This window comes from Rhinopithecus bieti, unplaced genomic scaffold (assembly GCF_001698545.2).
Source record: "Rhinopithecus bieti isolate Rb0 unplaced genomic scaffold, ASM169854v2 scaffold_19482, whole genome shotgun sequence".
Classification (NCBI taxonomy): Eukaryota; Metazoa; Chordata; class Mammalia; order Primates; family Cercopithecidae; genus Rhinopithecus; species Rhinopithecus bieti.
In genome coordinates, this window is record NW_016809768.1 from 2,310,101 (window position 1) to 2,321,315 (window position 11,215).

An 11,215-nucleotide genomic window follows, 5' to 3' on the forward strand; every position below is an offset into this window, starting at 1 on the left:
AAAAAAAAAAAAAAAAAGGCCATCTCCTCAAAGGCGAGCGAGCTGGACTCTTGACCTCAGCATACACCTTTCAATCCAGAGCTTCTTTGCCTTTCTAACAAGTTATTCCTAAATTTTACAAACTTACATTTAACACATTTAAATATTAAAATAACTAAACTTATTTTATAATCTATAAATTTTATTGTATAATTTATAAATATTAAATATAATACGTATTAAGTATTGTACAATATTTATAAATTATACAAATCTAGATGGTATTATATCAAATATGAGGGAGGCAAGTACATTTTTAATAAAACAATGGTATCTAAAATAGTTACTTCTTTCCAAGGGATCAGTATTTTTACCAATTCTGTCTTTTTTGTTGTTGTTTTTTGAAATGGAGTCTTACTCTGTTGCCCAGGGTGGAGTGCAGTGGTGCGATCTCAGCTCACTGCAATCTCTGCCTCCCGAGTTCAGGCAATTCTCCCACCTCAGCCCCCCGAGTAGCTGGGATTACAGGCATCCGCCACCATGCCTGGCTAATTATTTTAGTATTTTTACTAGAGACAGGGTTTCACCATGTTGGCCAGGCTGGTCTCGAACTCCTGACCTCAAGTGATCAGCCTACCTTGGCCTCCCAAAGTGCTAGGATTACAGGAGTTGAGCCACCGCGCCAGTCCCCAGTTCTGTCTTAAAGAAAATAATTTACTTTGGGTTTTCCAGGAGAATAAGATTTCCCATAGACACAGAACCATGGCAGGGTAGCCGCACTTCCTTCCAGAACATTCCCTGTGTTGGAGGGGGTGGGATGAGTCCATTAACAAAAAGGACTGTAAACTACAGCAGCTGGCAACAAGCCGGAACACGAACTCCATGCTCGTGCTGCCTGAAAACACACACACACAAACAAGCATGTGAGCACACTCCCACACGAGTTCACTCACCAACGCCCAGCAGGTTAAATGCCATTGCCAGTCCTCGCTTTTCGGGTGACAAAACTGAAGCACAGACAGGTTAAATAACTTGCTAAAGGTCACACATCTAGAAACCGGCAAATTCAGGGTTCTGGGCCAGGCACGGTGGCTCAGGCCTGTAATCCCAGCACTTTGGGAGGCCAACGTGGGCGGATCATTTGAGGTCACGAGTTCGAGACCAGCCTGGCCAACATGGCGAAACCCCATCTCTACTAAAAAATTTTAAAACATTAACCAGGCATGGTGGCACGCACCTGTAATCACAGCTACTCGAGAGGCTGAGGCAGGAGAATCGCTTGAACCTGGGAGGCAGAGGTTGCAGTGAGCCAAGATTGCACCACTGCACCCAGCCTGGACAACAGAGTGAGACTCCATCTCAAATAAAACGAAACAAAACCCCCACCAAACAGGATCCTGGCTCCAGATGCCCCATTCTTAGCTACCAAGCTAGTTCAGAGTGAAAATGAAATATGACCATCTTGAAAGGAGGAGTCCACAATGTATATATTGTTATTTCTACGTTAAAACAAACAAAAGTGTTGATACTGTTTTATAACACAGTACAAAATATGCAAACTGAGGCCGGGCGTGGTGGCTCACACCTGTAATCTCAGCACTTTGAGAGGCTGAGGTGGGTGGATCACAAGGTCAGGAGTTCGAGACCAGCCTGGCCAACATGGTGAAACCCCGTCTCTACTAAAAATATTTAAAAAATTAGCCAGGCGTAATGGCGGATGCCTGTAGTCCCAGCTACTTGGGAGGGTGAGGCAGAGAATTGCTTGAACCCAGGAGGCGGAGGCTGCAGTGAGCCGAGATCGCACCACTGCGCTCCAGCCTATGCGACAGAGCAAGACTCCGTCTCAAATAAAAACTACAAGCAAACTAAATTAGACCCTTTATAGGACTTAAGGTATGCACATGTGGAAAACAATAAATTTCGCCAATACTGTAATTTCCAACCTACTGCTCTATTAACAATCTACTTTTAAAAGTCAATTAACACAGAGTCTAAGAGCACATTATTCAGTTTAAGTGCTGGTCAATGCTAACGGTACAGATGAAAATTAAAACTGTATTCTATTTTTAGGTGCATACTGTATTCCACATTTATTCTTGTCTTGTGAACTTGAACTGTTAGTCTCAAGAATGAGTGAACAAAGCCTTTACACTTTCACAGATCTTTCAAAAAACAATGGTTCTGCATGTGTCTGGCGTCCACGTGTGGGCTGTGTTGGGAGAAGGGAGCAGACAAGATGGTTAACCAGCTGGAGGAAAGGTAACAGGACAGTCACCCCTCTCCCGTTCCAGCATGGCACCAGGTTTGCAGTCACCTGCTCCTCCACTCTAGTGCGTGCTTCCTCCTTGGGAGGCGCACAAGAAGTGTCAGAGAGAGTGTCAAAAGGACTAAAATTTTCAGAGGCCAGCAAACTGCCGAGCTGAGAGGAAGCAGGAAAAACACAGCTGGCTGCATCCTGAGCTGCAGCTGTGAGCACGGTCATCGTATCTGCATTCACAGTCCCAGTGTCAGCTCAGGTGTTCAGAGGGGGAAGCTGGCCCAGGAAGTGTGGAGTGGGACTCTGAGCTGAACCTGTGGGAGCCCGCAGCCACTCTCTTCCCACCAGGCCAGGCGATTCTTCTGGTGAGGCCTGAAGATGAGGATGTGCCTAAGGACAGCAATCCCAACAAGGAGAAGCTCAGGCAGGCTACCCATGCCAGGATGCTCCTGGCAGGTACAGCCCAGCTACACATACCTGCGTAGGTACTATCACCATGTCAGCACCAGCCAAAATGGATGTCACTTGCTCCCTGCCAAGAACAAGACACCAGGAGAAGCCAGCCTTCTGCTCTCGGTGCCTCCCACCATGGCATCAAGAGGATGCCTGGGACCCCTTCCTCAGGCCCACAGAGAGCCACAGAACAGAGACGGGGGGAATCACACATCAAGTCACCTGAGATGGGTCCAAATGGTCATGAGCGTGCTTCCCAAGTCACAGCTTCCAGAGGGGGCTGCAGGGCCCCTGACCCCTCTGGACACCAGCATTCATACTCAAACCCCTGCCCCATCCCACCCCCACAAGGGCTCAGGCCCAACACTTCTCCCGCAGCCCAATCAAAGCCCAAACATCCTTGAATTCTTTTTTTTTTTTTTTTTTTTTTGAGATGGAGTCTCGCTCTGTCGCCAGGGCTGGAGTGCAGTGGCCAGATCTCAGCTCACTGCAAGCTCCGCCTCCAGGGTTTGCGCCATTCTCCTGCCTCAGCCTCCCGAGTAGCTGGGACTACAGGCACCCGCCACCTCGCCCGGCTCGTTTTTTGTAATTTTTAGTAGAGACAGGGTTTCACTGTGTTAGCCAGGACGGTCTCGATCTCCTGACCTCGTGATCCGCCTGTCTCGGCCTCCCAAAGTGCTGGGATTACAGGCTTGAGCCACCGTGCCCAGCCTGAATTGTTAATATTTTAGCTCATTTCCACGGACAAAGCAGATTTTATCAATCTTCTATGAATATATATTTAATCACCGCTCTTCAGTCGCAGGGCGTGGGTAGCCACAAGGAAGGCCAGCCATGGGGCTAGCTCCCTGTGCTCTGGTCTCTTGCATATAAAGCTAAAGTTCCTCTCACTAGTTACCTGCTGGCACAACCATTATCTAAGTTTGTAACATCATCTTCAATGGTTAAGCCATGGTGCTTTTGATCCAAAGTAGTCGTACATTACTTACAAACGACAGTCAAAATGTCAGCGTCAGTACAACACAGATCCACGTAACACCATTCGTATCATATTAGAAACCTAAATATCTGAAAACACTGAATTCACCGAATGACCTTTATTAGACTCCAGTGAACAAACCTCATCAATATATTGTGTCAATGCTTTCTTACTCTGAAGATGGAAAGTCACGCCCAACAAGGAATATCCATCCTTATTCTCTAAAATCTCAAGAGCACAGATGACTCTGCTTTCCAGGCAATGCTCTCTGGTGCCAGCCCTCCGGAAGAAGGCACAGCAGGGATTATGAAAGGTGACGCTGGGACGCAGCACTCAGACTAGCTCTCCAAAATAAACACATATTTGGCTTGTACCAGGAATGAGACGAATCCATATGCTGCCAAGTAATCGTTACTCCTCCAGTTCTATGAATAAGAGGAGTGGGAAGGGGATTAAGCCAAAGGAAAAAAAGAGCTCTATTCTTCCCGTTTATAATTTTAAGGTAACAATGGTCAATCATTTTAAAGGAAGTAGTTAAATTGAAGATCATGAGAAAACACAGGGGAAAACAGTGAAAGCAAAATACAAGGTTGGCTTATACTTGTAGCTTCGGGATACAAAAAATCCACCTGGGCAAATGTATATCTCATAGTAACTATAAATACAAACATAGCCACATATGCAATGTTTCTATTTTTAGGTCTTTTGCAAAACCCATATTACAGCTAAATCAAGTAAAACAAAGATATGGTGCTGGGCTGCACGGTGACACATTTGTTTACTGGCATAAGGTAGGCAGGGCTCAGGGATGTAGATAACTAGGCAGAACCACCTTACTAACCGAAGTATTGCTGTCAAGACTAAATCCACTCCACTGAATCAAGACACTGTGCTTTCTCCATGTGGCAATTTAAATGTGTTCCAACAACCAACAGAAAAGCGTTCATTCTTTCTTGCCACCATCATTGTATTATCCACACACCTAAAATCAGTTTTTGAGTCAAGACTGTGCATAGGAGGAATCCGATTAAGATCATGCCCAGCCACCACTCGCCATCTGGATGCCCTGAAGACAAATGGCATCGGTATCGAGAGGGGCTTCATGGCCAAACACAAGCCCAGGCAGCACTACTGTGGGGCTGGCAGGCGGGAAAGGGAGAGTGGGAAGCAGGGACCTTCCACCCAGCACTTCGCAGCTGACAGGCAGAACTCTTACTACATCTCAGGTGAGCCGGCAGAATATACCAGGATTCCAAGGTGGGGGCGGGAGGCAGGCAGGCAGGAGGACAGTCCAAAGAAACTCCAGACAAGTATCTTCCTTTAAATCTGGGAGAAAAGTAACCGCTGAGAGAAGATCAGGTGAAAAATCAAATCCTAGATTCTGAAAGGACTCTAGACCTTGAAAACTAGGATGGGACTTGAAGAGCACCAATGCTACCCGCGACAATACACACAGCCCCCATCCTAACAGTCCCTCACCAGCCCGAGTCTGGGTGCCTCCAGTGATAGGAGAAGCCAGCTTCTTCCACATTGGAATAGCTCTGCTTGTGAGAAATGACTTCCTAATTCGGAGCCCAAATCCTTTTGCCTTTAAGTTTCCTTAAGCAGCGCTAGACACTGTGTCCTTTCCATGTCTGTTTCTCTAATACTAGGAACAAAGCCTCCATGCTCCAGTCTCCTCTTCCAAATGACACATCCACAGTGTCTTCAATGAACTTGGCTTCCAGAGTGTTCATGAACCAGATCAGGAGAGCAGACTAGACATCTATGAACAAATCCAAAAGAGAAGAGACTCTCAGAAGGTTGGGATTCTAGTTTGGCAACTGAAATAGCCAGAAGAGTGAGCTATCCAAGTGTCTTGGAGCCTGTCAACGAGCTGCACTGGCACCAGAGGAGCAGGACCAGCGCCGTGCAGGCCCGTCAGCACCATAAGCAACTGTGCCCGCTCCTGAGACAGCAGCACTTACGGTACAGGAAAGCAAGTCACAAACACACATCCTCAAGGCCAAAACCCTGCTTTGCATACTTCACAGAACAACTGGTTTTGCTTTTTTTTTTTTTTTTTTCTGTAAAGAGCTAATGGGGGCAGAAAGGCAGAAACTGGATAAATATTCTTCCCTCACCTCCACCAACAGAAGTGGTATCTGAGTGATTCTGATCCTGTGTAGGAGTCAGAGAGGGCGGGGCCCGTGTCAGAAAGGCTGGCGGCATTGTTCACGGAGTCAGTCTCAAGTGCCTGACAGTCAGCAGACCAGCTCAAAGAAGCCCTTGCAATGACAGGCACAGAGAGCAAAGGAACACAAGATTCCCTCTGACAATCGTCTCAAACAGATGAACATCCACTCAAACGATGCCCCCAAAGGCCGTACAGAGAAAAAAGGAGCGTTCCTGCATGCTGACCAAGACACCCGGCACACGACGTCGCGTGAAATCTTGGACCTAACGATCACACCAGAAACGGATTCAAAATATTTTCACCATTCCCAACAAAGGACAGTATAGGAAAGCAACCATCATTTTCCCTTCCACTCCCACCGACCCAAAGGCACCTCATAAAAATTATCTTCATTTGTTAGATAAGGAGCCGCTGAAACAATCCCTTCACAAGGCTCTCACTGGTACACCCTGGTACTGAATGAGAGAGGAGAGGACTCCCATCTTCTGACCCAGCGAAGCGTGCTGTCTGGTAAGCTTTCTGAGTCTTTAGAGCTGTTAGTGATGTCACAATTAAAAATCAACCAGGAAAATGAACACAACAAAAGATTATAAGAATACAAAGGGCCAAGACCCATCGTTGAATTAAAACTAGCTAAACGAACTTAAAGGAGCAGCTACATTCATGTCTTAATAGGAGAAGAGAGAACTAGCAAAGGTGAGTACATGTATCAACAATGGGAAACAGTTCTAGGGCTGTCATCCACAAGGCACAATCAGCACCACAGCAGATTCTAATTTGGGCTGAACAAAACCTAAACCAAAACGATCATGGGCAGATGGTACTTCTTTCTAAATAACGAAGAGACAATAATCTCCCCCCTTTCTGCTAATCCATTGACCTTAATACCAATTCTGTTCTTAACCACCTGGCAACATGAGTGCAGCTGTGTGCACTTCAGCTCATCACGAGACTACCCTCAATAACTAAAACTTTTTTTTTGTTATTTCACTCATTGTGACATCATTTTAAGCTAATATAATTGTTTCAAATCATTACAGGAAAATAAATTGACAATAGCCTAAAGGAGAATTCCTATCAGAAAAAAAAACCATATACCAAAAACAGTTTTCAAAAACAAAAACACGAAAGCTCACTGCAGAAAGAGTAACATCCTGTTTTATGTTTAGTGTTAGCATTAGTCATAAAGATCTGGGGAACAGGAATAAATTCTTAACAATTAACTACAGAAATCCCAAACACCTTGCTGGTGGAGTCGTCTCTACCTGATAAACTCCTACAGATCCTACAAGATCCAGCTCGTTTACCCCTCTGTGAGGCCTTACATTAACTCCTTCCCATTAACTCAAGGACATTCAATTCACTCCCTCTTCTAGTTCTCATTAGTTCCTCCCACAAACATTTACTAAAATCTATGTGTCCAGGACAGTGCCTATAACTCGGCAGTACACAGAGGAATGATGACGCTTCATGCCCAGGAAGGACTCACCAGTTAGAAGTGGCAGGCATGTATGCGAGGTTATTATTACACAGTGCGACTAGTGCTCTAATGGAGATACGCTGTGCAGAGAAACAGTCATATCTTCCCTCAAGTACCCCGTGAGGCTGTGATTCATTCAATCGTTTCCATCTCCTCCAGTGTGCTACTGACCTGTGAAGACAGGAACTGTGCTCTAGTTAGCTCCAGCTCCCACTGCCTAGTGAACGCAGAACACACTATAGAAACGCAATATATGTTTGTTAATGCATTAGAGACAATAAGATTACTTAAAAAAACAAAACTACCGGTGCTTTATAATTGGGTCTTACAGCTCCAAACGAAAGGTATTTGTTAACTGTATAACCCAATAATTTGCTGCAATGTGCGTGTTAGCACTGGAGGACCTCTGGAGCAGATATACTTTTGAACATTCCCCTGGTGGCAGGATATTCCACCCCAAGTCATCAAAGAGAAAGATGTTGACAGGTGACCTATGCTGAAACTTGGGCTCCAACCTAAGGAAATAAACACAGCAGGACACAGACCCCGGGGTGGCTTACAAGGTTCCCTGGCTGACCTTCAGCACAGCTCTTCCATGTACCCCAAGCACAACTGCTCTGTCTCCAGGAGAATAATTTTAGCCCTAAACAAAAATAATGAGAAGTTTCCCAAATTGCTATCTGGAGTCATTTACAAAAAGCAAGCAAACGCTAGGAATGTTCAATTGTAACAGCAAAAGACTGTAGCTAATCAATTCTAATAACAAAAGACTGTGATCAGTTCAAAATGTTTCAAATGAGCAACACTGAATTACACAGTTTCCTTACAAGTGTCCTTTTCAGGAACAAATCAAATTTAAAAATCAAAATCTATCAAATTGTTTCCTTGAATTGTTGTGTCCTCACATTCTCCACTGAAGGTTGTTTGTTTAAAATGATTTAAAAAACAAAAACAAAACCGGGGTGCGGTGGCTCATGCCTGTAATCCCAGCACTTTGGGAGACCGAGAGGGGTGGATCAAGAGGTCAAGAGATGGAGACCATCCTGGCCAACATGGTGAAACCACCTCTCTACTAAAAATACAAAAACTAGCTGGGCATGGTGGCGGACGCCTATAGTCCCAGCTACTTGGGAGGCTGAGGCAGGAGAATCGCTTGAACCTGGGAGGGGGAGGTTGCAGTGAGCCGAAATTGGGTCACTGCACTCCAGCCTGGCAACAGAGTGAGACTCCGTCCCCCCCCAAAAAAAAAGTCTGTCACCCTACAGTAATTGAGTGATATAAATCAAGGAAATCAGAAATTAAAGAACAAAGCCACTCATAAAATGTGCTGTCAAAAATTAGTTGTAAGTTACTAATTTTAAAAGCTAACCTCAGTAAGAGTATCAATGAATCACTTTATTACTGTAATCAATCCTCCCAGACAGCTAGAGAACACCCTAAAGACACCGAATGCTCTGGATGGGCAGAGTCAGTGTGGACTTCACTCCCAGCGCAGCTGGTTCCAGGGCTGGCCCGGATGGCATCCACTGGGATGCAGAGAGCATGCGCTGCAAGGGGACCCTCTACAATGTCATTAATCATTTATTATTTGATCTTTCCTTGCATTAAATTATACTTGAGTCAACGGACTCTGCCTCAATACATGTGTATCAGGTAACACGAAACTGCTCTTGATCTGACACAGGGTCTTTCTGGAATGTCTGCTGGCCAGCTGCTATCAGCTGCAAGCCTTATATAGAGGGAGCAACCCTGAACTCAGGGAGGCAACTGTTCTGCGTTAGGGGGAAGAACTGGGAAGAGCCTAAAAAGACAAGTTCCAACACGGATCAGACAGTACAAGAGAATCATCCTACAAAAGGTAGGTGTTCCAATCCTTTCATCCTTAACGCCTTGAGTTCAGAATACAGGCAAACCAAAGGCACACATGTGTAGGAGCCCGTGTGTGCTTTAAAATAAGACTCCAGCCATCTTGCTTCCCTGTGCTAATGGAAATACCTTGCCTAAGCATTTAAGAAGCCAAATAGACTATTTAATGCAATAATTACTTTGTCTTTAGTTTCCTGTAGCCAATTCAAAAATTTACTTAGCTGTTTCAAAGAAGATGGAAAGATTCTAACAGAAGGAAAACCTGCACCAGCTGATGTCATTTTTAATTTCCTTTATATTTTCAAGGGCTCTAAATTTTAAACATTATGGCTAAGATGCAGAGAAAGCCGGTGGTGCTTCTCATGATGCTTATCATGTTGCATATCTACGATAGTTTAGCTGTCAATCTAAAATTCAAAAAGGTCTGAGAATGGAAGGAACTTCTTTTCATAAATGGTTGGCAAATTATTTCGGTGGCAAAACCAGACTCTAACCTAACTGGCATGAGGCTATTTTTAATCACTATTTATTTCACTGAGTGTGGATATCTCAGGCTTTGCTGCAAAATACTAGTGTGTTATTACAGGGCGCCACCCGACCTCACAGGCAGTGTTCTATAACACACACCATTTTACCTTCCTCAGATCCAAAATTTCCGAGTTCTACAAACTCACCTGTCCCCAGTGGTTTGGGGACTTGCATCCTATGGACATTTACAGGGAAACCGAGCCTGGGCTCTACTGCATCTGACTCTTACCTTAGAGACTCTTATCTAAATTCAAAATCTTATACAGCACCTAAATTCTGAATCATTTATGTCACAGGAAGCAAATATGTAAAGACTGGAGATGTGTAATAAAATGAGAGGTTGTGATACTTGTGGGGACAACAGCTTTTACCTGTAATAGACACTGGTATCACCAAAATCCTAAGAATATTGAAATTTCAGACATTTTAGTCAAAGGCAAAGAATTTATCCAGGTGAAAGATGTAGCTTTTTTCAGTATGTAATTACCTAGCACTTCAGAAAAAAGTGAGGCCCTAGAGTTCTGACCATATGTGCTGTAGTGTAGTTCATTAAATTTCCATTTTTCTATACAACTCACAATGCTAGTAATATTATGTCTCAGACCAAAGTAATTCCACCCAGAGAAGAACTGACCACAAAGAACAAACTGAGCATTACTATAAATATTCCAACACACGTCACCCCCTTACTACTCCAAATCTACTATCAATCCATTCGACCAGAGGAACTACCCAAACCCCAAATGCTTTTAACTTGTATCAAGAGGGACCACAACGAAACGCATCCTCTCTAAATCATGTCTGTGCCTTTCTCTTTCTCTCTCTGATACAAACTTGTCTGGAACCAAGGCAGCTAATTACTGTTTTCTTCAAAGTCCACAGAACAAAGATGCAAACCTGCTATTAGAGAACTGGGACCTTCAGGTCTTAACTTCCTCTGAACGCCAACGATGACAGGAGCAATTTCGTGCAAACCAATTCTTTTAACAAAATAACACGCATCATTTTCTAATATTTTAAGAGAATACACGAAGGGAAGTTTCTGGAGGCTCTGACCCCCAAATGCTACCAAAAGGTTAACTGATTCCTGCAGTGGAATACCATATCTGGCTGGAGATCCCTCCCTGCAAAGTTCCTGTCAGAGGACATAAGGGAACAGACACCTGAGGTTTCAGAACAGGCTGCAGGGCTGCAGTTTTCCTGCCCCTTTGCTAGCCTACATTACGAGGAAACAGATCCAGTCCCAGACTCGCTCTCCTCATTAAGATGCCACCTGGGCCGGGCGCGGTGGCTCAAGCCTGTAATCCCAGCACTTTGGGAGGCCGAGACGGGCGGATCACGAGGTCAGAAGATCGAGACCATCCTGGCTAACACGGTGAAACCCCGTCTCTACTAAAAAATACAAAAAACTAGCCGGGCGACATGGCGGGCGCCTGTAGTCCCAGCTACTCGGGAGGCTGAGGCAGGAGAATGGCGTGAACCCGGGAGGCGGAGCTT

General features: G+C 44.8%; 1 protein-coding gene and 1 long non-coding RNA gene across 10 annotated transcripts in view; one reads left to right on the forward strand and one right to left on the reverse strand.

The window, feature by feature from the left end:
- The window catches only part of AGAP1 (ArfGAP with GTPase domain, ankyrin repeat and PH domain 1), a 662,058-nt gene that overhangs the window by 466,411 nt on the left and 184,432 nt on the right, over positions 1–11,215 (reverse strand). The gene's annotated exons all lie outside the window — the stretch shown is intronic.
- LOC108540976 (uncharacterized) lies at positions 5,911–10,989 on the forward strand. The gene is made up of 3 exons (XR_001888820.1): positions 5,911–6,354; positions 9,009–9,182; positions 10,594–10,989. It is a non-coding gene; the product is annotated as an uncharacterized LOC108540976 (long non-coding RNA).